At 47.2% G+C, this 25,505-nt stretch overlaps 1 long non-coding RNA gene across 1 annotated transcript; it reads right to left on the bottom strand.

Moving 5' to 3' along the window:
* Positions 1 to 1,693: 1,693 nt before the first annotated feature.
* LOC142000851 (uncharacterized) lies at positions 1,694 to 24,931 on the bottom strand. Its single transcript, XR_012642335.1, has 3 exons — positions 24,843 to 24,931; positions 12,319 to 12,430; positions 1,694 to 1,825 (listed from the first exon to the last, which is right to left on the bottom strand). It is a non-coding gene; the product is annotated as an uncharacterized LOC142000851 (long non-coding RNA).
* Between the last annotated feature and the right edge of the window lie 574 nt (positions 24,932 to 25,505).

Genomic DNA, 25,505 nt, shown 5'->3' with positions numbered 1-25,505 from the left:
CAAGTGCAAAGTCCAGCCCCGCTCAGGATCTAGCCCTTATGGAAGAGAGAGACAAATCAGAACTAATAAGAGAAAAAAATCTGCAAAAATTGATCTTGTTATCGATCTTGTCTAAGCCCGGTCTTTCTGTTCCACGGGGCTTAACTGGGGTCAAAAGTCCAGTGCTGAAGAAGAGCTCTGTGTAAGCTCGAAAGCTGGTCTCTCTCTCACCAGCAGAAGTTGGTCCAATCAAAGATATGACCTCGCCCGCCTTGTCTCGCTGATATCCTGGGCCTGACACAGCTACAGTACTGCCTACAACAGTGCTTCTACAGTCAGGGAAAGCTGGTAAGACAGAGCTGTCAAAACTCGCCTCTCAGACCTGTACCCATACAGCGCACACCCCAGGTCCCTTTCAGTTTGCACTTCAGGGCTTTATCCTCGTGACTAGTTTGGGATCAGCACCCTCTGGCTAAAAGCCCAACTTAGGAGAAAGTAATTTGCTCTGACAATTGAAATCGTTCAGGGGTTGGTATCGGAATACGGAGTCTTTGGCTGCTGGGCTGTATCCAGCTCCGGTGGGTAGTGGCTTTTGTATTACAGTTGCAACTTGAGAATAGGACCCGGCTGCACTAGCTGCTGGACAGACATGTAGTAAGAGACACGTCCTGCCCCACAGAGGGTAAAATCTAAACGGGAGCAGAACCCAGGTCTCCTGACTCCAAGTCCAATATACCAGATGACACTGCTTCTCATTCAGTAGAAAAAGGGTATTTGGTGCAGCTCACAGTCCCTTCCATGACCACCTAATCCATGCCAGGGCTCAGGGAGACTCTGACATTAGACCCTTTGGGTTGTGTTTCATTAACCTGGGATCTAGAAAGCAAGAGAGAGCTGTGTCCAGCAGCCTGAAATAAACAACTTCTTTTCTATTCATTACGAACAGGTTGTAGGACAGCGCACACGGCATTGCAAGCCAAAGCTTTTGAGCATGCACGGCAGCCCTTCTAAATGTTTATGCAGGTAACATTTCTTTTCCTTTGAACGCAAAGCCCCTTAAATCAAATCAAACTCAGGTTCAACATGGACGGATGGGGGAAATCCGGAGCTGCTTGGGGCAAAACCTAATGTGTTAAGCACTGAGATATAATCCAGATGTGAAAATCTCCAGGGCTACGACTGGCCTTTGAGCTGCTCCTTTAACACCTCTGGTTTAAACATTAAAAGTCCCACTGGAGAGGAAATCCTCACAGTATGAGTTATGTGCTATTTATGGAGGGGGCTCTGTGCAGCCCTTGAAAGTGTTCTTAATAAAACCTGGGCTAATAGTAAATTATTAGCATAGACTAGGAAAAGGGATTTATTTTTTAAGGCAGCTGGTTTTATGGGTTTTTTTCTTTTTTAAGGCTGGACGGAGATAAAAATCTCTCTGCCTCCTAGGAAGGAGAGAATACAAAGGAGGCTGAGAAGTGTGTATGAAAGCTTCAGGTCCCGTTTGGAAAAGCACTCGGCAGGCAATAAAACCATGTTTCTCCAACTACATCTTGTGCATATGATAGCAGGGGCTTTTTTTCCCCTCCAAGTCAAGTCATAGGCACCTACAGCACATTCTGGCTGGATGCCTTGGCTTCCTCTTCAGGGCCCTGTGCATCTCTCTCTCAACCTTTGCATCTTCGCCTCTTCCTTTCGGTCTCCCCCTTTCTCCTCTTTGGTTTCCCCTTCTGCTGCCCAGTTCCTCTCTCAGTCTCTGCTGCCAAGCTTTCCCCTTCCGGATTCTGCCACTGCTCTGCGGTGTCACCTGGGTCACCTCACTTCATTCGTTGTGCTCCCACTTCCTGCTCTCTCTCTAAAAAGAAACAAAAAAATCCAAAGCTTTTTTTTGGGGTGGGGTGGGGGGCGGGGGTTAAACTGGGCAAATTGTTCATGACATTTGCACCAAATCTCCCCTTTTCCCCTTGTTTATAACCGGCATTAGAGCCCAGTGGCATTTTTTCCATCTTTGAAATTGCCACACGCACAAAACTGTGGAGAGGGGGAGAAACCAGAAAAAATTGATTGTGAATTTTAACTCCCTGTTTTCCTCCTGTCAGTTCAGTTCAGGCCCCTTTTCTCCCCCATTCTTTTCCCCTCTTCTCTCTTCGGGGGATCCCCTGCCCCTGTTCTAGCGGCTTTCTCCTGCCATTCCCTATGGCACCGCCCACTGTGGCAGGATTGCCATGCTAGCCCCCAGGGCCCTCACTTCCTGCAGGAGCTCTTAGTACCTCCAGGATCTGACCACCAAGCAGCTGAGGGGGAGGTGAGCACACAGTTGCCCATGTATTTCCCTGCTTGCACTGTCATGCCAGGGATTAGGATGGATTTTCAGCCTCTCTAAAGCTCTTTTTAAAAAAACTCAGTTACCACCACTTAACGCAGACTCTAAGGGTATGTCTATACTACGGAATTAGGTCGAATTTATAGAAGTCGGTTTTTTAGAAATCGGTTTTATATATTCGAGTGTGTGTGTCCCCACAGAAAATGCTCTAAGTGCATTAAGTGCATTAACTCGGCGGAGTGCTTCCCCAGTACCGAGGCTAGAGTCGACTTCCGGAGCATTGCACTGTGGGTAGCTATCCCACAGTTCCCGCAGTCTCCGCTGCCCATTGGAATTCTGGGTTGAGATCCCAATGCCTGATGGGGCTAAAACATTGTCGCGGGTGGTTCTGGCTACATATCGTCAGGCCCCCGTTCCCTCCCTCCCTCTGTGAAAGCAAGGGCAGACAATCGTTTCGCGCCTTTTTTCCTGAGTTACCTGTGCAGACGCCATACCACGGCAAGCATGGAGCCCACTCAGCTAACCATCACCCTATGTCTCCTGGGTGCTGGCAGACGCGGTACTGCATTGCTACACAGTAGCAGCAACCCATTGCCTTCTGGCAGCAGACGGTGCAATATGACTGGTAGCCGTCATCGTCATGTCCGAGGTGCTCCTGGCCACGTCGGCTGGGAGCGCCTGGGCAGACATGGGCGCAGGGACTAAATTTGGAGTGACTTGACCAGGTCATTCTCTTTAGTCCTGCAGTCAGTCCTATTGAACCGTCTTATGGTGAGCAGGCAGGCGATACGGATTGCTAGCAGTCGTACTGTACCATCTTCTGCCGGGCAGGCAAGAGATGAGGATGGATAGCAGTCATATTGCACCATCTTCTGCCGAGCAGGCAAGAGATGAGGATGGCTAGCAGTCGTATTGCACCATCTTCTGCCGAGCAGCCATGAGATGTGGATGGCATGCATTCCTTCTACACCCTTTGCTGCCAGCCAAAGATGTAAAAGATAGATGGAGTGGATCAAAACAAGAAATAGACCAGATTTGTTTTGTACTCATTTGCTTCCCCCCCTCCCCTGTCTAGGGGACTCATTCCTCTAGGTCACACTGCAGTCACTCACAGAGAAGGTGCAGCGAGGTAAATCTAGCCATGTATCAATCAGAGGCCAGACTAACCTTCTTCCAATAAGAACAATAACTTAGGTGCACCATTTCTTATTGGAACCCTCCGTGAAGTCCTGCCTGAAATACTCCTTGATGTAAAGCCACCCCCTTTGTTGATTTTAGCTCCCTGAAGCCAAACCTGTAAGCCGTGTCGTCAGTCGCCCCTCCCTCCATCAGAGCAACGGCAGACAATCGTTCCGCGCCTTTTTTCTGTGCGGACGCCATACCAAGGCAAGCATGGAGGCCGCTCAGCTCACTTTGGCAATTAGGAGCACATTAAACACCACACGCATTATCCAGCAGTATATGCAGCACCAGAACCTGGCAAAGCGATACCGGGCGAGGAGGCGACGTCAGCGCAGTCACGTGAGTGATGAGGACATGGACACAGACTTCTCTCAAAGCAGGGGCCCTGCCAATGCATGCATCATGGTGCTAATGGGGCAGGTTCATGCTGTGGAACGCCGATTCTGGGCTCGGGAAACAAGCACAGACTGGTGGGACCGCATAGTGTTGCAGGTCTGGGACGATTCCCAGTGGCTGCGAAACTTTCGCATGCGTAAGGGCACTTTCATGGAACTTTGTGACTTGCTTTCCCCTGCCCTGAAGCGCATGAATACCAAGATGAGAGCAGCCCTCACAGTTGAGAAGCGAGTGGCGATAGCCCTGTGGAAGCTTGCAACGCCAGACAGCTACCGGTCAGTTGGGAATCAATTTGGAGTGGGCAAATCTACTGTTGGGGCTGCTGTGATGCAAGTTGTCCACGCAATCAAAGATCTGCTGATATCAAGGGTAGTGACCCTGGGAAATGTGCAGGTCATAGTGGATGGCTTTGCTGCAATGGGATTCCCTAACTGTGGTGGGGCCATAGACGGAACCCATATCCCTATCTTGGCACCGGAGCACCAAGCCGGCGAGTACATAAACCGCAAGGGGTACTTTTCAATAGTGCTGCAAGCTCTGGTGGATCACAAGGGACGTTTCACCAACATCAACGTGGGATGGCCGGGAAAGGTACATGACGCTCGCATCTTCAGGAACTCTGGTCTGTTTCAAAAGCTGCAGGAAGGGACTTTATCCCCAGACCAGAAAATAACTGTTGGGGATGTTGAAATGTCTGTAGTTATCCTTGGGGACCCAGCCTACCCCTTAATGCCATGGCTCATGAAGCCGTACACAGGCAGCCTGGACAGTAGTCAGGAGCTGTTCAACTACAGGCTGAGCAAGTGCAGAATGGTGGTAGAATGTGCATTTGGACGTTTAAAGGCGCGCTGGCGCAGTTTACTGCCTCGCTTAGACCTCAGCGAAACCAATATTCCCACTGTTATTACTGCTTGCTGTGTGCTCCACAATATCTGTGAGAGTAAGGGGGAGATGTTTATGGCGGGGTGGGAGGTTGAGGCAAATCGCCTGGCTGCTGGTTACGCGCAGCCAGACACCAGGGCGGTTAGAAGAGGACAGGAGGGCGCGGTACGCATCAGAGAAGCTTTGAAAACCAGTTTCATGACTGGCCAGGCTACAGTGTGAAAGTTCTGTTTGTTTCTCCTTGATGAAACCCCCCGCCCCTTGGTTCACTCTACTTCCCTGCAAGCTAACCACCCTCCCCTCCTCCCTTTAGTCATTGCTTGCAGAGGCAATAAAGTCATTGTTGCTTCACATTCATGCATTCTTTATTCATTCATCACACAAATAGGGGGATGACTACCAAGGTAGCCCAGGAGGGGTGGTGGTGGAGGGAAGGAAAATGCCACACAGCACTTTAAAAGTTTACAACTTTAAAATTTATTGAATGCCAGCCTTCTTTTTTTGGGGCAATCCTCTGTGGTGGAGTGGCTGGTTGGCCGTGGCCCCCCCACCACGTACTTGGGCGTCTGGGTGTGGAGGCTATGGAACTTGGGGAGGAGGGAAGTTGGTTACACAGGGGCTGTAGCGGCGGTCTGTGCTCCAGCTGCCTTTGCTGCAGCTCAACCATACACTGGAGCATACTGGTTTGGTCCTCCAGCAGCCTCAGCATTGAATCCTGCCTCCTCTCATCACGCTGCCGCCACATTTGAGCTTCAGCCCTGTCTTCAGCCCGCCACTTACTCTCTTCAGCCTGCCACTTACTCTCTTCAGCCCGCCACCTCTCCTCCCGGTCATTTTGTGCTTTCCTGCACTCGGACATTATTTGCCTCCATGCATTCGTCTGTGCTCTGTCAGTGTGGGAGGACAGCATGAGCTCAGAGAACATTTCATCACGAGTGCGTTTTTTTTTCTTTCTAATCTTCACTAGCCTCTGGGAAGGAGAAGATCCTGTGATCATTGAAACACATGCAGCTGGTGGAGAAAAAAAAAGGGACAGCGGTATTTAAAAAGACACATTTTATAAAACAGTGGCTACAGTCTTTCAGGGTAAACCCTGCTGTTAACATTACATACATAACACATGTGCTTTCGTTACAAGGTCGCATTTTGCCTCCCCCCACCGCGTGGCTACCCCCTCAACCCTCCCCCCTCCCCGTGGCTAACAGCGGGGAACATTTCTGTTCAGCCGCAGGCAAACAGCTCAGCAGGAACGGGATCCTCTGAGTGTCCCCTGAAGAAAAGCACCCTATTTCAACCAGGTGACCATGAATGATATCTCACTCTCCTGAGGATAACACAGAGAGATAAAGAACGGATGTTGTCTGAACACCAGAAAACATACACTGCAATGCTTTGTTGTACAATGATTCCCGAGTACGTGTTACTGGCCTGGAGTGGTAAAGTGTCCTACCATGAAGGACGCAATAAGGCTGCCCTCCCCAGAAACCTTTTGCAAAGGCTTTGGGAGTACATCCAGGAGAGCCGCGAATGCCAGGGCAAATTAATCCTTTCACATGCTTGCTTTTAAACCATGTATAGTATTTTAAAAGGTACACTCACCGGAGGTCCCTTCTCTGCCTGCCGGGTCCAGGAGGCAGCCTTGGGTGGGTTCGGGGGGTACTGGCTCCAGGTCCAGGGTGAGAAACAGTTCCTGGCTGTCAGGAAAACCGGTTTCTCCGCTTGCTTGCTGTGAGCTATCTACAACCTCATCATCATCATCATCACCTTCTTCGTCCCCAAAACCTGCTTCTGTGTTGCCTCCATCTCCATTGAAGGAGTCAAACAACACGGCTGGGGTAGCGGTGGCTGAACCCCCTAAAATGGCATGCAGCTCATCATATAAGCGGCATGTTTGGGGCTCTGACCCGGAGCGGCTGTTCGCCCCTCTGGTTTTCTGGTAGGCTTGCCTCAGCTCCTTAAGTTTCCCGCGGCACTGCTTCGGATCCCTGTTATGGCCTCTGTCCTTCATGCCCTGGGAGATTTTGACAAAGGTTTTGGCATTTCGAAAACTGGAACGGAGTTCTGATAGCACGGATTCCTCTCCCCATACAGCGATCAGATCCCGTACCTCCCGTTCGGTCCATGCTGGAGCTCTTTTGCGATTCTGGGACTCCATCATGGTCACCTCTGCTGATGAGCTCTGCATGGTCACCTGCAGCTTGCCACGCTGGCCAAACAGGAAATGAGATTCAAAAGTTCGCAGTTCTTTTCCTGTCTACCTGGCCAGTGCATCTGAGTTGAGAGTGCTGTCCAGAGCGGTCACAATGGAGCACTCTGGGATAGCTCCCGGAGGCCAATACCGTCGAATTGTGTCCACAGTACCCCAAATTCGACCCGGCAAGGCCGATTTAAGTGCTAATCCACTTGTCAGGGGTGGAGTACGGAAATCGATTTTAAGACCCCTTTAAGTCGAAATAAAGGGCTTCATCGTGTGGATGGGTGCAGGTTTACATTGACTTAACGCTGCTAAATTCGACCTAAAGTCCTAGTGTAGACCAGGGCTTGATGGGTGATTTCTGTGTGGATATTGCTCCTCGAACAGGGGTCCTCATCCTTGGGGTCAGGACCCCCAGGAGGGTCACAACCAGGTGTTTGGGAGTCACCGCCTTTCTTCTATTGCTCCCTGGGAAGAGGGGTGTGGGACTGGCTAAGTGACAGGCATGTCCCAGTGTGGAAAAGGGCTCGTGGCATGGAATGCTGGAGACCCACTGCCCTAACAGAAGGTATCTGCCATGCGGCTGAGTGTACCTGCTGCCCCCGTCAGAAGGCGCCTGCCTGGTGGCTGCCCCAAGCAGAATGCACACGCTGTGCTCCAGAATATACTGGGAACATTCACCAGAACCCACCTCGTGCCTTGGCAAACACAGCTATCAGCCCCCTCCTCGAGCCTTCCCAAATGCCCTGGGCCCACCCCTTGCTGGAATTCAGTAACGAGCGTGGCAGTTAGCTTGGAGAACCAGCAGCTGGTTTCTTTCTTTTGTTGTTTCTGCTGTGCGGGGCCGGCACATTAGACTCTCACTGGAATAAGCCAGCCACCTTCATCAGCTCTTCGCTCCTGTTCACACACATTAGGAACGGAGCTGTTATAATTCTCCCTAACCCGAGTACTTTAAGGATGACAACGTGTCTGCCATGTTTTTCCTTCCCCTGATGAGACCGGTAGTGGCAAGGTGTCTTCTGCCCATCACTGGCTGCCCTTGAGCTGTCTTTTTTTCCCTAGGGTGTTTTTTGGTTGGTGGTTCTGGTTGTTTTCTGCCCTACTCAGTGTCAGCCATTAAGGCAGAATGTTCAAAGCCACTGAGGGGCTCATCCAGAGGGCAACAGAAGCAAAAGGACATTTATCCTACTGGTGAAAGGATGCCACTTTAGTGCAACCGTTTTCTTTATATCAAAGCGGACATGTCCAGTTAGTACCAAAGACTTCACTGCTGCCAAAGACTTGCAGGGAAATCTAGTGACAGCTACATTTCCAAAGCAGTAAAGGAAACCCCTGTGAGGCAGTGGTTAAGGGGTTAGAATCAGAGAGAAAAGAGCTAAGTCAGGCAGTTGCAGGCAGTGTAGGATCGCTCTCGGCAGTGGGTGAAATTCTGGCCCTGTTGAAGTCAATGGCAAAACTCCTTTGATTTCACTGGGGTGAAGATTTCACCCACTTCCATTCCAGAGCACTGTGCATTTGAGGTTTAAACATTCCAAGAGATTGGATTTTCATTATTTCTTTCTTTCTTGGGCACCTACATGGCCCCCATTTAGATGGCGCTTGATAAGTTTATGAATGACAGGGATGCCTGCAATGCAGGGGACTGGACCGCCCTTCCAGTCCTGTGTTCCTATTACCATAGCATCCGAGCACCTCATGATCTCCCTTCAAGGCAGGGCAGTGCTGTTCTCTGCATTTTACAGACATGGAACTGAGACTCACAGAGACTAAGTAATTTGCCCAAGGTCACAAAGCAAGCCTGTGGCAGAGCAAGGAATTGAACCTGAGTTTCCCAACTCAGCACCCGAGACATGGGTCCATCCTTCTTCTCATTTCCCTTGGGATATTATTGCAACACCTAATAAGATTTCACTAGGCCCGCTTGTAATCTCAGTTACCCGTGTGTAAACCTGGAGTAATTCTACTGATTTAGGAGGAAAGAGTAAAATAACTAAATATATGTGTGAAGCCAGAAGGGCTCAGAGCCCAGCAGCTCCTGCTGTGACACCAATCTTTGGAAAATCTGGTCCACGATGACTGAGTGGGGGCAGGACCAATTTTAAGGGCAGGTGAACAGAGGATTACCCTGGGTGCCAATTTCTGAGTGCACCACATCATTCTGATGCCTTTAAAAAATATTTTGATTGATTGATTGATTGATTGAGCTACAGGGGGGATATAACCAGAAGAAATGGGATGAAATTAAAGAACAGAAAACAGACTAAATAGTGGGAAACCCTTCCTGACAGTGAGCCAAGTTTAGATCTCAGTGACACTGGTGCAAACCGGCTGTAACATCCCCTTAGTCATCCTTTGACTGAGCAATACAGTTTGAGGGCCATATGCTCAGCTGCGGGCAATAGACCTAGTTCTGTTGACTTCAGTGGTCATTTGCTGTTACATCAGCTGAGGATCAGGCCCCATCCGCTCCAGTCCGATGTCAATGAGAATGCCTCCTGTATGTTTACATCATCTTACTTTACAGACTGGATAGGGATCACTTCTCCTACCAGCGAAATGCAGCCACCTCTGGCATGGCACCTGTTACACGGCACTCAACAGCATTGCACAAGAGTGAAGGATAAACAACTCTGAAGGAGCAGAGTTCAGTTAGGTGCTCTGGGCTGGGCAATGGGCTCTAACACAATTCTGAGCCTGTCGAAACGAAGTCAGGTCAAGGCTGGCTCAGCCAGCATTGTGCTGTGCACAGGGTGGCTCACCTGCCCTGAGCTCAGAGGTGAAATGCTAGTGCGTCTATCTAGCTAAGAGCCCTAGGCACCTCTGAGCCTTTATGCTCATCCAAGGTGGAGTCTACGCAGAAGTCTCAGAAGGAACCAGCTCATCTTGTCTTCCCAGTCACTGCTCAGGTGTCCTCATATCATTTGCTTATTGCCTGGTGACAGCAAGTTCATTAAGGCCGAAGCACAATCCCTGCCCTTCTCTCCTCGCTCCTCTGTTCCTTTTCACGGGTCAGGGAGGGCAGTGCTGAAAGGTTGCAATATAGAACTGAGGTCTTGGCTTCCCAGCTCTTCCATGCACAGATCTGCTAGAAATAAGCAGATTCCTAGATGAGCCTCTGCTCAAAATGAAATTCATAAGACTGGACGTTCAAGGTTTGTGCCTTTTGTTTCTGATTTGTGAAAATGGTCCAGTTTTGCAGGGGGGCAGAAATGGTGGAATTCCAGGAGTTTTAGCTCAAAATTGGAGCCTTTTGCTTTCGGGTAGAAATGGGGAAATTGGTGTGATTTCTGAAGGGAATAAAAACGCAAGTTTCAGATGTTGGCATTTCATTTAGCCCGTGACTAATCTTTGCAATAAGACATGCAGCAGTGGGAACGTTTCCATATTTCTGTTCAGAACCCTTCTCGTTATGGATTATTTGTATCACATCGGGGCCCGACGCTGCACAAATACAGGCCCTGCTCCCGCCACAAACTTCACCGGGACTGAGCCCAGGAAATGTGTGGCACCGGTTTAAAGTCAGTGAGGCGCTGCATGTGTCAGCCAGCATACCAGCAAATGAATTAGGGAGCTCCAGCACAGATGAGCTGCCACCATTTGAGCTAATGAGCCAAGCTTCTTTAAGTGAGAGCTTTAATAGACTCCTATCCTGTTCAGGTCCTATCCTCCGCAGATCAGCTACAGAGGGAGACAAATGCACGTTCACCACTGGATAATACATAGGTGTTGGAGTCCACCCATCCGGAGCTGGGTGCAGGATCTAGCCCAGAATCCCTGCTCCAAAGAGCTTGGGCCTGCTCCAAAGCCTGTTAAAGTCAGTGGCGATACTCCCATTGCCTCCATGTATTTACAGTAGTCACTTTACTTCCCTGTGGTTTGGATCAGGCCCTTGCAATCTAAGTAAACCATCCAATTCTGTGAAAAAACAGAAAGCAAAAATTCTGGGCTACAAAATGGCCTTGAATGGACCTTTCGGTTATTGCTCTGAGACATGTCCCTTAACTATGCTCAACTTTTTTATACCCCCGAAACTCACCCACCGAGTCCTGCAACCGTTCCACCTGCTTCTGCCTGGTAATAGCCACAAAGAAAGAAACCTCAAACCCAAATAAATAAATAGCTAATGGCTCCACGTATCCTGAGGTGAGCAGAGGGATAGAAGAATGTAGCAGACTCACACAGTGCACGTCTGGCTGGGTGCGCGCGTGTGTGTATGTGACGCACACAAGACCAGAGCAGTGGGAGTGACGGGGCTCATAACATTGTTCATATGCTGCCAGGCACCGCAGCAGCAGCCAAACACGGAGGAACATATGGTGGAAAGAGGCACAGCCCTGCCCTCTGCCTTTGATGTAGCTTTTATTGTTTTTCAGACAGACACCAGAGAAATGCAGGTCACAGAGGCTGCACGGATGAATTTGCAGGCGTTTTATGGACAGCATGATTTTCTGTTGTCTTTTGAAAACTGTGTTTCACCATTTCTAAGCAGCAATTAATTCGCACTTCCGCTCATTCTCGTCTGATATTGTAACACAGTATCACAGTCTAGGAACACGCACAGAGCTGCAGAGCTCTTCTGCTAACTCACCCTGAGGTCAGACCAGGTGGATCCTATTAGCTCCAACTTAGGAGTATGAAAAGGTTTGATTTGTCTCTCTGAGGCAGAGGAACGAAAGGCAGGAACAGAGAGGACCCTGCTGGGCAAAAATCTAGGCTCACCCAAGCTCAGAAGAAAGCCGGTGGAGATTTATGTTTTGATGTTATTGTTAACAGTGCTAACCAATATGGTAAAATAATAAGAAAAATCTTAGGAGGGGAGTGAATATGAATCAGATCCAGTGTATTGTGTTTGGAGCACGGTGGGAATTCCACCTGGTAGCAGATACACGTGTGTGTGTGTGTGTGTGTGTGTGTGTGTGTAGTCTCACAGCCCAATCCTACAAGCACATCTTACTGCACACATGCTTACTGCTATGAGTCAGCTCACTAAGTTCAATAGGAAGGGCTTGGAAGATAGGGCCTTTACACAGTGTGTGTGTGTGTGTGTGTGTGTAGTGCAGCTATTACTGTTCAACTGCAGTAAACTGAGTTTAAAGTAATTTTTTTTTTACCATATTGAGTTTAGAATTGGAAAACAAAATTTAAAGTATCTTTTAGAAGGGACACAATCAGGTGTGGATGTGTATGTGTGGGTGTGTACATATATATTTCATTGGCATCCCAGCATTGGGTCTGTCTGTACACATATATATATAAGCAGACCCTATGCAGGGCTGCAAATGAATTTTTCAGACAACAGTTTGCTTTGCTTCATCCACAATTTCCTCTGCCCACCTTGGAGACTAAATTAGACACACATGAAACTCACTGTTTAAAGAGAAGGGATTCTTCTGTGAATGGAAGCAGCCATGCAGTGTACAGCTGGGAAATGCCCGGGATTTCGAGCTTAGCTTTTGATTCCCAGCACAGCTCAGCCATTCCTAAAGGAAACACACAAAAATGGCAAGTATTTCTTTTTCTTCAGCATTTCCTGCTTCATCTCCAGAGCTCATTCAGTTGGTGACAAATGCAAAGAGCTATGACTTCCAGAGACATGTGGGCTGGGCCCTTTCCCAGGGCACAGAAAACACCAAACAACCCAACCCTTTTGCTATTGCTTATGTCATTGTAACAAAGGAATGTTTGTATCATTCTGGCAGCTTTAAACCTAAGGTTTCCTTAAGGAACATAAGAACGTAAACATAAGAACGGCCATACTGGGTCAAACCAAGGGTCCATCTAGCCCAGGATCCTGTCTTCTGACAATGGCCGATGCCACATGCCCCAGAGGGAATGAACAGAACAGGGAATCATCGAGTGATCCATCCGGTCGCCCATTCCCAGCTTCTGGCAAAACCAAGGCTAGGGACACCATCCCTGCCCATCCTGACTAATAGCGACTGATGGACCTAGTTGATGGACCTAATTGGTGTTAGTCCTGCTTTGAGCAGGGGATTGGACTAGATGACCTCCTGAGGTCTCTTCCTACCCTAATCTTCTATGATTCTATGACTCTTCTATGATTCTATGACCTATCCTCCATGAATTTATGTAGTTCTTTTTTGAACCCTGTTATAGTCTTGGCCTTCACAACATCCTCTGGCAAAGGGTTCCACAGGTTGACCATGTGCTGTATGAAGAAATACTTCCTTTTGCTTGTTTTGAACCTGCTGCCTATTAATTTCATTTGGTGACCCCTAGTTCTTGGGTTATGAGTATTGTATTTTTTTTTTAAAAAAATGCAATTCCCCATGGGATGGCTAGGGAGCGCATTCAAATTAATGGTGTGCAAAAATGACAAAAATTGTTGCTAAATATGTTGCTAAACAATCAAAGTTTCGTTCTGAGAAGAAGGGTGGTCTTACAGAGAAGACACTAGACTGGGATGCCGGAGATCTGCATTCAGTTCTTGGCTCTGCCACTGAATCCCTGTGTGACCATGGGCATGTTACTTAATCTTCCTGTGCCTCAGTTTCCCACATAAAAATGGGTGCTAACACTTCCTTTGTCTGCCTTGTTTATTTTACACTGGCACCCACAAGCAGAAGGGGGTCCATAATTTCTGGATGCTTCTGTATTAATACAAATAATTAATGATAATGTCACGCTCTGGAACGTTGCTTTGTTGCAAAAATAAATGCTTTGCTGTATCTAGGTTTTGCAAGTCAACACATGACCATTTGACTTTGGACAGGTTCCAGTCTAAAAAATAACATCTGCACACCTTAAATATCGAAATGCAAAATGTTGACCGTGTCAAGGTTTCCACTACAAAGCAGGTGCACTGCTGTGTGGAAATGCATGAAACTTTCAAGAGGAAAAACTGATGTGTTACAATTTAATATTCCCCAAATTAGGATCATGTTTGTGACTTGGAAATGAAAAGCAAAAATTCCAAGCTTAAAGTGAACTGTGGGAATGTTGTTGCAAATACGTCACTTAGCCCTGATTTAGGGCCTGATCCAAAGCCCCTTGAAATTATTATTATTGCTATTATTATTTGTATTGTGGGATTATCCAGGAGCCCCACTATGGACCAGACCCCACTGGGCTAGGCGCTGTACAGACACACAATAAAAAGTCAATCCCTGCCCCCAAAGAGTTTACAGTCTAAGAAAGACGTGGATTTTTTCCAGTGACTTCAGTAGGTTTTGCACCAAGCCCTTAAGCATCCTAGTGAGACAGTCACAAACACAGAATTCAGCTGCAGTGAGGAGAACATAGACCAGACTGGTATGACACCTGCAGTCCTGCGGATCAGGCAATCTAGTTCTCTGCGTGGCCCTAACACAGATTTTGTTTGGGGTACCCAGAAAAGCCAAGACTTACACCAATAAAGTTCGCCCAGTATTTCTGGAGGGCGCAAGTGGCTCATTTCAGGTCCAGAGGCGGGTCCGGAGCTAAGTTAGTTCCTAGTTTGTCCATTCCAGTTTGTAATTTAGGTTTAAGATATAGATTGTCCCTCTCCTGTCTCTATCTGGGAGCAGGATGGCAACAGCTGGTGAACTCGGTACCGTGATGCCAGTGATTCCCAACGACAGCTCAGCCTCAAACCTTTGCCTGTCACTTACATCTCACCTACACATACATTCCTTTCACCCCCGTCCGGCTGTTTTCCCACTTCCAATCCTTTCCATCAGAAAACCAGAATTGTAACATGAAGGCTGTGAGGGCATCACTTGTTTTAGGAGAAAAGATTCCTGCAGCACGCTGAATGTCCCTCCTTTAGGCCTCTGCCCACACCCTGGCTAGTAGCAATGTTTTAAACCCTTTTTAAGCCTTGTTACAGCCCAGCTGTAAGGGTTGCATCAAATTCTTACAGGCCAGCTCCTTGGAGATGCATAAGCCAAAGGTCTGATGTGTTCATCTGACATGTGTTACAGTGAGCATGGTGCAGTGCGTGCACCCACCACAGCCATGCATGAGCAATGCCATGCTAGCGCGGGCACACCACACCGACCCTAGGGCAGTGCCATGTTTGTGTGAGTGAAGACCTAGGTAGCTGTCCCTTGTTGCCTCCACCGCTGGTGTCCAGGAGAGGATCGTAAGGGTTTTCACATGCTACAGCTGCACAGATACCAGAGTGGTAGGAAGACTGGCTACCCTGGTCATACAGACCCGGGAAGCTGATCCCAGAGAATCATTCATATCAGAGTTACCCCACTGCAACCCAGTTGTCCCCCAACGCTGTTTAAAATCTTGATTCTGGTTTGCAGGGTAGAGGGACCAAGCCATGTTTTAATTAGGTCTCCAAATCATGCTGAAACCTTGGACAATCCTTTCAGCCCTGCTTGAAAGTCTGCACATGAACATGGGGAGGAAGCGTGCATTAGCCATATTATATGTGGACACGGTCTGTATGTGGAACAACTTGGTCATGAACTGGGTGAAAATGCTTAGTTTGTAGTGCTTAGCCTGTAAGTTTTCTGGGGCAGGGATTGTATTTTCCTATGAGATCGCAGAGTTTAGCACAATGGGGCACTGATCCTCAACCAGGGCATCTAGGCACTATCGCCATACGGAGAGTGACAGGTCCTGAGTCTCGCACCATGTCTCACCTTTGGACTGAGGCCCCTGTCTACACTACAGAAAGTTTCTGCCTTGCAGCACCCCTTTACGACATGATTCAGGGTTATAGTGTAGACGGGACTGAACAGTGTTTTAATCAGGGCCCTAAACTGTGTCAAAGCCTTGCTTTCTGTATCTTAGGGGACACAGAGAGTGCCCACAGATCTTAGTGGTGAGCGATCCATCATTCGCAAGCAAGGAGGGAGAAAATAAGCAGCCCTACAGTGAGACACCCCACAAGAGAGACACCCCACGGACAGAAATAGTTTACAGAAAGAAGAAGCAAAGCCAGAGATCCCCCCTCTCCCCAGCACCCCCTCCAGCCAGGCTCCGCAAATCCCAGGGCAGAAGCATCAACAGAAGATGATTCTCCCTGGTGGGTAATTGAAGTTATTATTTGTTGGTAGGAGCAATCTTGTGCTGTTAGACTTTAACTGCTTGGCTAATTCACTTGTAACAAAGTTTCTGGCTCAGTCTGAGGGGCAGCGCTGCTGACTAGGGCTGGTTGGACATTCAAAAAACCTCAAAGGCACTTCAGGAAGAAAGGCGCTTTCAGAGCTCTTGTCAAGGCCCTTTACTTGGGTTAACTGGCCAGCACTGAGGGCTGAGATTTTAAAATGGGATTAAGAAATGTGGGTTTTTTTATTTATCCTGGTTGGCTGGTTAGAAGATATTGCCAGTTATTATTTATATTGCATTAGCAATGGCCCATTGCACATTCCTGCCCTAAAGAGCTGACAGTATAAACAGACAAAGGAAGCATTATGGATTCCATTTTACAGGGGGAAACTGAGACACGGGCAGATTAAGTGACTTGCTGGAGGTCACACAAGTATACGTGGCAGAGCCAAGAACTGAGACTGTGTTCAACAGATTTTCACTCTAGAACTTTACCCACCACTGCCCTTGCGCATTCAGATTTTGTCACCTCTAGTTTAGCAGGTTTTATCGGATTAAAATGGTGCGAGTACCACCTGCCCGCTACCGTGAGGCCTGGGTCACACATGTAGTCATGTTAAAGTACGGTATGTTGCCTGGCACCAAGAGATGGGATAGCCCATGGAAACCACTTCATGGCATGGACTGTGTCACACTTTCCCATGGATTTAGTGGGAAAACGCACATGCATGCATGTTTCCAGGATCACACATATATGCACCTCTACCCCGGTCCTACGGACAGGCTTGTGGTTAATTGAGGAATTAGACTGAGATAAACAAGGGTTCATGTCCCAGCTCTGCTATGAACTATCTGCATGACCCTGGGCAAAACTCTGTGCTTCCCTTACCCACTGATAAAAGAGACTCAGATAATGCTTCTTTTCTATTTCAATTGTAAACTGTTTGGGGCAGGGACTGTCTCTCACTATGCATGTGTACAGCACCCAGGACAGTGGAGCCCTGAGCGTGATTGGGGCCTTTAAGCATAGGTGCTGGAACTAGGGGTTCTGGGGTGCTGCCTCGCCCCCTGGCTTGAAGTGGTTTCCATTATATCCAAGGTTTACAGTTTGGTTCAATGGCTCTCAGCACCCCCACTATACAAATTCTTCCAGGACCCCTGCCTCTAGGTGCTGGATGCTATAAAGAAAGGTGAATCAATCATAATGAACACGCATCTGATTTCAGCCTCATTCTTACCCCAGATAAGGAATCAAATGGCGTCCCTCCTTCATGAGCCAAAAGTAGCAAAGTAATATTAAAAAAATAGATGCCCCGACACATTTTCAGTGGTGAGCTGAGCCGAGCTGACGTGGAGGTCACTGAGGAAATGAACCCGTGTGTGACCGAACTGTCAACTCTTTACAGAATGACTTTCTTCACTAGAAGAAGAGATGTGTTCAGTGCTGCCAGAATTGCCTCGGGCTCGCCAGGAGTATTGTGATCTGCAGAGACTTTAAAATAAATAAGCCCTGATACCTCAGCTATGACTCTCAGCAGTGTTGTTGCCAGCCTCTGTCTGTCCAGCTCCGGGTGAACACGTCCTCCAGACCTACTCGATACCAGGCCTGTCCACCACATCTGAACTGTATTGACATTGTCAAGGCACGGAGCCAACGGGGCAGCAGCTTTGTTAAATAGCTTTGTCAAGGGGCGGTGGCCTGGCCTGGGAAGATCGGGGCAGCAACTTGGAAAGAACGAACGAACAAAAAGTGCAATTTATGACAGGCACAAATGGTAAAGCCACAGATAAATTATGAGAAAATTAATCAACTTGGGGCTAAAAGAACCGCATAAAATACAAATTGGGTTTTATTCTTCCTCCCCTTTTTCATAACCCCACACGCTGCTCGGCATTTACCCAACCTCCGAAGAGCAACACCAAGTCCTGGGCCTCTGCCTAGGCTTACGGGCATCTCTTTGAAGCATGGTTTGTTCTAAGGAACAAGCCTCCTTCTCCTCTTGGAGAGAAGTTCACCCTAACTTGCCTAGATCCAACCCTTGGAGAATTGGTCAATACAGGTGGTGCCATCACTCCAGCCTTGGACAGTTGACTTCCAAGGCTGGGAAAGCCAATCCATACTATTCCCAAATCCTGCAGGCTAGTCATTTCCCCTCTTTGTTTATAGCATGCACTCCTCTTGATTACCAAGCCAAGATGCTGGAAATAGCCCGCGTAATTATCTCGCAGGACAGAAGGCTTCATTCCCAAACGTTGAAGCAGCGGAGTGTGATAAAGGTCAGGATGTGATGCTGTATTGCCATCACTTCCTCTCTTTCAGTCTCACCTCACAACCTTCCTTCTCTCTTAGGGCTCAGGGACACTGTATATTACACAAATCCTGTTTAAACACAAAACGCATCGGACACATGGTCCACAGTGTGAAAATACGAGTGTTTTTCCGACTGCTGCATGCTCTGGGCGAATGTCTCCAGATACTTAGTAACAGTCTGACCTTCCCTTTTGCTTTAGATTATTCACACACGTGCCCGCTTACATGTCACCAGCTAAATAATGGCTTTTTTTTTTTCCAGAGGTAAGAAACTACAGTAAATTTGGCAGGAAAATCACCGAAGCAAAATAAAGAGGGGGGATCAAATTAAGAAGGGGCAGAAAACATGCTAAATATCAGGAGGCAACGTCTTCACTATGGGACCTGACTAGTCTCCTATGGGAGATGCTGATAGACCTGTAACCTGAGACATTTCAGATCGAGCAGGACACAGCACTAGAAAATATCCCGGAGCGATCAAGAAGAAGAATGGGCTAAGAGGATTTAATGGGCCTTTTTTCCATCTCTCAGTGCTACGATTCTATACTTTAAACATTTGAATCCTGGTTAAACAAATAGGCCTGACTTCTCACCCTTTCCCCTGCTCTGGCATGGAAATTAAAGTCCCTTTACACTGGCAGAGTGCTGGGAAGGGGCCCCAGGCCTTGTCTACACATGGCAGTTGTTTCCATTTAACTTAAATTGGTTTTAAATCTTTTCAAACTGATGCTAGAGCCTCTAAGAGATGCTCTGATTTCAGTTTGAGAGTGGTTTATTGCAGTTTAGCTGAAACCTGCCTCAATTGACTTCAGCTAACTGAAATAAGCTTGGTTTAAACTGAAATAAGAGTGTCCACACAGCTTTTGGAAGCAGTTTAATTAAAATGATTTTAAAAATCGTACCTTTAAGCCTTTGCAATTCTGTGTGTAGATGAGTAACTGAGAATGAAGCCCAAAGAGAAACCTGTGATGTTAGCTGCCTTGTTCTGGGACATCTACTAAAAAACCACCACTCCATTTCTCTGGTTCATCTATTTACCTCATGTTGTTTCAGCTTCCTTTCTGCAGCCCTCTTCAGGTTTAATTTGGGTCTTTCAGGGGCCTAATCTGTTGCTTTTGCTCCCTCTCTGTGTTTCGACCTCAAGCACAGACAAAAAGATGTTTATTATAACGGGCCATATGGACCTGCAGTTAATCTGCCTTTCAAGTGTTCTGTTAAATAATGTTTATTATTTCCCCCCTCGGGAGAGAATCTTTATTCAGAATTTGAACTGCTGTCACGCAGAACATTTCCTCTGAATGACAGCCCTTCGTTTCTTCTTTCCTCTTCCCCCTACATTTTATAGTGCCAATTATTTGCGCTCTCTTCACAGGGGCCACTTCAGGCTAATCAGATTAAAGGAAAGCAGGGCTTGCAACAGCCCGCCATCCGGAGCGCTAGGGCATGGTCAGCACTTTCGCTGAGACCCTGTTCTCACGGTTCCGCAGTCATGTAACGTCCGCCTCCCCACCCCCACGTTGCGCGGCCACGTGAATGGGGTGAATAGGTGAGCGCACAGGCCAAGCGAGGCAAGAGTAACAAAGTCACAAGAATTACATCGCTCAAAAGCATTTTAATCAACTGAAACGGCCGGCAGGCAACCTGGAAGAGAGAGACGTCTTATTTAAAGACCCCCGTTCAGAGAGGGCAATGTGCCAGTTATTGCTTTTACCCCTGTCCTTCTTCAGACCGGCTAGGAAAGGGCTATTTTTTATTTCCCCTCCAGGCCAGCTGTCACTGCTGTGTAACTGGGCAGGAGAGCAGCCTTCCCAGAAGACATCTGGGCTGCAAGGGGTCCGTCAGCTGAGCATGGTGGGGATGAGATGGCCTCTTGGTGGGCTGTGACAGCTTAAGCGCTCCTGCCCCAGATGACTGATGCTCTATTACCTTGCATCTGTCTCAGTCCTTTGGTAGCACTTTGCACCAGTGCAATTTGGGTCTAAAATGCTACCCTAATGAGAACGGTACTGTTCTACACGGACGGTGTATAGGTGCAAATGACAGTACGAGGTGTCAGGCATGAGAATCAGCCCCTGGTAGCTTATCCTCAGAGTGCTGGGGGCAGGTGGAAAGACCACTGCAACATCTAGTCCAGTCTCCTGCCTCCAACAGTACCTGGAACTCGCTAGTTCAGAGAAGGCAGTAGATAGCAATAGAGTAAATTCCTTTCTGACCTCTGTTAACAAGAGGTTGGCTTATGCCCTAACACATGAATGTTTACATCCCTTCCAAAACTGTTGGCTTAATCCTTGCTCTCTCATTGCTATGGATATTCTTGTTACCCATATAAATGTCTTATTTTCTTTAAATCCTGCTAAGCTCTTGACTTTAGGATTATCTCGTGGCAAGGGGTTCCACAGGTTAGCTGAAGTAGATGCTAAACAGAAAACCTGTAACTTCACTGGTTTTTCCTCCCCCTAGTTCACATCTATTTCATTTCTCCTATGTTGAATTTGATGCTTCAGACCACACAGCTTGGCGTGTGCTGTGTGGAAAGGCGAGAAAGGGAAAGGAGTCAGACACTGGGAGTTAAATTTATAGTTGTTGTGATGTCACACACATTGGCAGAGAAAGCAGGAAGTCTGATGCCGGCCCTCACAACCATAAGGAGTTAACTAGTGTCTCAAATTTAGTTGAAATCCTGTAGCAAATAGGTTTTTAAATAATGGTTATATAGTTTGCCTCATAACATTTTATGTTGAGGGTACATGTCTAAATAGCTTATAAAGTGTTAATGGGTATTACAAGTGTATTACAGATGAGTAGCATGTGTTTGATGCTTACAAGCACATCAGAAGAAGGTACTGGAGATGGTTATAAGCAACTTATTGAATTCTATAACAATCTATAATACTAGAATAGCCATATGTTGTACCAGCCATTAATCATTTCTTGCCCCTTTAGGAGTTATTTGTAAATGTTCTCAATGGAAAGGGTAACCATTGTAAGATCCCATCAAAGAGCATGTGTGTGTATGGGGAGAGGACTGAAGTCGGTCTTTTCCAGGAAAGCTTTTGACTAAACAAAGCTTGGAGCATGCAAGCTCTTTGGAGCAGGGACTATCTTAACACAACAGGGTCCTAGTCTCTGACCGGGGCTCATAGGCACTACTGCAATGCAAATAATCATAATAAGGCAGCCATATTAATTTTCAACAGGGAAAGATTCCTATTGCTTCAATGAAGTTTGGAGACTGGAAGGACTACATTTGGTGGAGGACTGATGTGAAACAGCCCAGAGTGATTTTAACCATTAGGAGCAGGTGGGGGCTTGGCAGTTCCCTTTTTATAAGGAGGTGGCTTGAGGTGGAGTTAGAGAGTGTGCTCCACCCAGCACACACCTGCTACTGGAGAATAGTTATAAAAATCCTACACCAAGCAGTTGCCTCTTCTTTTAATATAAGCCTAGGATAGCATCTGGGAGACTCTGGTAACCATGAAAGGTGGAAAATGCATGAGTAGGGTTGCTGGGATGATGAAATCCTTCCTGGGCTTTGAAAAGAAGCTTTAGTGCTTTGGGTTTTCTTAAGCAAATGGAGGGATTTAGTGTGAGCTTTAGCTGTGATGTGAATCTAGGGCTCTGCCTATGCTGGCTGGGGAAACCATAACACCAGTTCTGCAATGAGCTGCATGGGGCTAGGCCGCCATCGGAGTAAATGAGGTTCTGTACAGGTATGTAGACTGGGGCTCATGTTAGCACATCTAGTGAAGCATGTTTAAAGACTGCCCAGTATAGACCAGGCCTATCAAAACTGGTGCTTCCTTCCCTAAGCTCCAACTTTTGTCATAAGTTGTTAGCAGCAGTAGCAAGAGCTGACATTGATCTTAGCTTATACTACGCATATTCAGGTCTCATTTCAGTCTCATGTGTCTCAGCCCCTCCTCTGTCTTGCTGAGCATCCTTGATCCCCCTCACCTGACGTAGCGAGTTGCCTTTCTCTCACTGTCACATCCTGCTTACAGCATGCTTTGTAAAACAGGTGAAGGCATTTAGAGGCACGGCAGATATACAAATTAACAGTGAAATTTTGTCTCTTGCTTCCAGATATGGACAACCACAGGGAGAGTGACATAACATTTGACACCATTCACCTTCAAAGTGCTTTCCAAGCACCTGATCTGTACACTGTGGGGAAGTGGCTCAATCACATTCTCCCCCTCCCTGCAGTTGGGGAAACTGAGCCACAGAAGCAGAATAATTCAGGAGTCCCTGGTAGAAGCTGGAATTAGAACGCCAGCTAGACAATGATTCTGTGATTTAAGGGCTGCTTGGCTTCTTTTGGTGGATGCAGCTAATTCTGCTGGGTATGTTAAAAATGGAATGATTACAATGCTTGCACCTTTCCAAATGACCTCTGTTTATAATATAAGCATGTTATAAAGTGACTTGCAAGGGCTTCCGAGTGCAAAACACATACTGCAATACAAAATATTAAATAACCTAAAAGGAAAGCTAGTCTGTCTAAATATGCAGCTAGACACCAGTAAAGCACTGTGGTACAAAGGCAAACTTCACTGCATCCGATGAAGTGAGCTGTAGCTCACGAAAGCTCATGCTCAAATAAATTGGTTAGTCACTAAGGTGCCACAAGTACTCCTTTTCTTTTCACTGCTAAACTGTCACTGTCATGCAAACCTTACTGGAGACAGGATCAATTCCCCACTTGTGCAAATAAAGCGGAATCAGAAAGCAATGAGGGGCGGGGATGACCCAAAACTGAACAAATCAGCTGAAAGTAATAAGCTTTGCAATATGCCTGAAAAGTAACCAGCAAGGTTCTGTGGCTGGCCTCCTAGGACCCATGATTGGGAGGCTACTCCCTAGCCCAGTCCTCACTGAAGCTATGAGCAACAGCATCACCAAAGCAGCTAATCCAAGTGAGTTTGGAGTTCTGCTGAGCCACAGAACCATTACAGCTTGTGCAGATATTCCACACTGCCCTACCAAGGTTTTTGCCCCTAACCTGGAAGGATCCCCTCTAAATTATTTAGTCTCAATCCTCTAACTTTTCTGAGAACACAGGTGTCAATAGGGATGGGAGATTTTGTGCTTATTGGGTGCTGGGCTGAGACCTGACAAATTCACTTCACATAGACCCCCGTCAGCAGCCAGCAAAAGATTATAACTTTCACTCATCACCAACCAGGGCTGTAGCCAAACTGGAATCCCAGAGAAGAAGCCAATCTCCATTCCTGGGAGCTATCCAGTCCCCGCTTTAACACTGGCTTCCATGCTCTTAACAAGAAATTGCTATTGGTTCAAAAGCAGAACCGGGTTCAGGGGAGGAAACCAAGGAGGAATTGGTTTATTGATATCTCAAACAGCATCCTGTCTTATGGCCAAGGTTTGCAAATTTTCCTTCCCCTCAGAAAAATCAATGAACACTGATTGTGTCTAGTTAAGTAGAGCTTAGCAAATAATTTGCAATGAATAGTTGACTTGGTAGGGTTTTCCTGCTTGTGGAAGAACTTTAATTTCTCTCAGAAAAGTTATTTGAAAGTAATTGATTATTTTTCTTCCTCTTTTTTTTTTTAAACTCTTTGGGTTGATCATGACCCAGTTCTCCAAATGTATTTGATATTCAAGCCACTTGGTTGGTTGTGATTGGTTTGATGATGAGTTAGCAGGTATTGTTCCTGTTCTCTGATTGGGAACATGTGTAATGCAAATGTAACCTTGTATTTCTACTCATCCTCATGTGTTTGACCCTGAAATTTGCTCTCCATAAATAATGCTAGTGAAACTCCCTGAGCTGAACCCTCATGGGGAAGTGAACACAAACGGGGACATGAGCACAGCTGGAGCAAATTTCTTTAAACATAACACACAATTAGCCTGTAGAACTCCTTGCCACAAGATACCACTGAAGCAAACAGCTGAGCAGGCTTCAGGGAGGGGGACTTTATATGAATAATGAGAGCACCAAGAGTTACATTAGCTTTGGGGGGGGGAACCACCCACCCACTCACACACCTTGGAAGGGGCTATAAACTCTCATGGGTTAGTGCACATGTGCCAACTGCCAGCATTGGGGAAAAAACTCCCTGATGGTTGATTATTCCATACTTGTCCACTCGCGTGTCGCACCATTCTCTGAAGCATCTGGTACTAGCTGCTGCAAGAGACATGATACTGCAGTGCTTCTCCTGTGGCCAACCCATGCTTTTCTCATGAATCTCATGATGAATCTCTGAAACCTGTCATGATAATTATCATTTTCCTTAAAGCCCCAGCTCCTGGAGTCAAGTGGAGAGGTGATGATTTTAGCCTTCATTACTGAGGAGAAAGTAAGTTTCTAGCCCCCGTGGCTGTGGAGAAAGCTTTCAAAGTGTGACCCAAGGCTCAAAGAGCAGACGATAAATAAAAAGAACACCCCAGATCTATTTGGTGAGCCTGACTCATGATTTTTGGACATTTGGGATTGGCAATCCTGGACTAATGGACCAATGGTCTGATGCTGTCTGGCAACTCCTAGGCTCAAATATTAGAGGACATTTCTCCCATCCCCCTGTATTCACCACTGCTCCAATATTTACCTTCATCCAGTTTCAAATCAAGTGGAAAGCAAACATCTCTCGGACATGGAGAGTCTTTTCTTTCTTTTGCAGGGCTCCAGTGATCAACGGCTGGAGTTTAAAAAAAAAAAAAAAATACAGAGAGACAGGCCTGGAAAAAGTTTACTTGGCCACGGGATGAATAGCCAGCAACAAAAAGGAACAACCCCCCAGCTCTTGTGAGGAGCAACGTGGCTGCCTATTGTAACTCTATCGCCTGGGTCAGGTTGAGACCATATGTCACCATTCCTGAGCATAGTATGGCACGGTCTCCATGGATTCCAAATCAGCTGGGCCCATTGTCTGCTTGCCCTGCCATTCCCCCCCCCCCCCCACATATATTCATAGCCTGGCAATGGCATGCCTTGAGACAGAAACAAATTGATACATACAAGTGCCCACCCCGTTGGGCTCACATGACACATTTTAAGCAGACAATAAAAGGACATTTCAGACTGTTTAAAATCTTGAGAAAGGATTGGTTTCCATGGCGATCGGATGGTAGGCCTGTTGCGGCCCATTAAACTCCAATCACATGTAAATTTCTCCACAGGCCTTGCTCCTTATTCATTATTACTGACTCTCAGGAGGAAGGGGGTGGGAGGAAGAAGAGGCGGGGGTGCGGGGGGGGGGGAGGAGAGAGAC

This window comes from Natator depressus, chromosome 18 (genome assembly GCF_965152275.1).
Source record: "Natator depressus isolate rNatDep1 chromosome 18, rNatDep2.hap1, whole genome shotgun sequence".
In the NCBI taxonomy this organism is placed as follows: domain Eukaryota; kingdom Metazoa; phylum Chordata; order Testudines; family Cheloniidae; genus Natator; species Natator depressus.
Note: the sequence above shows the minus strand (reverse complement) of the source record. Positions and strands in the feature narration are given on the sequence as shown.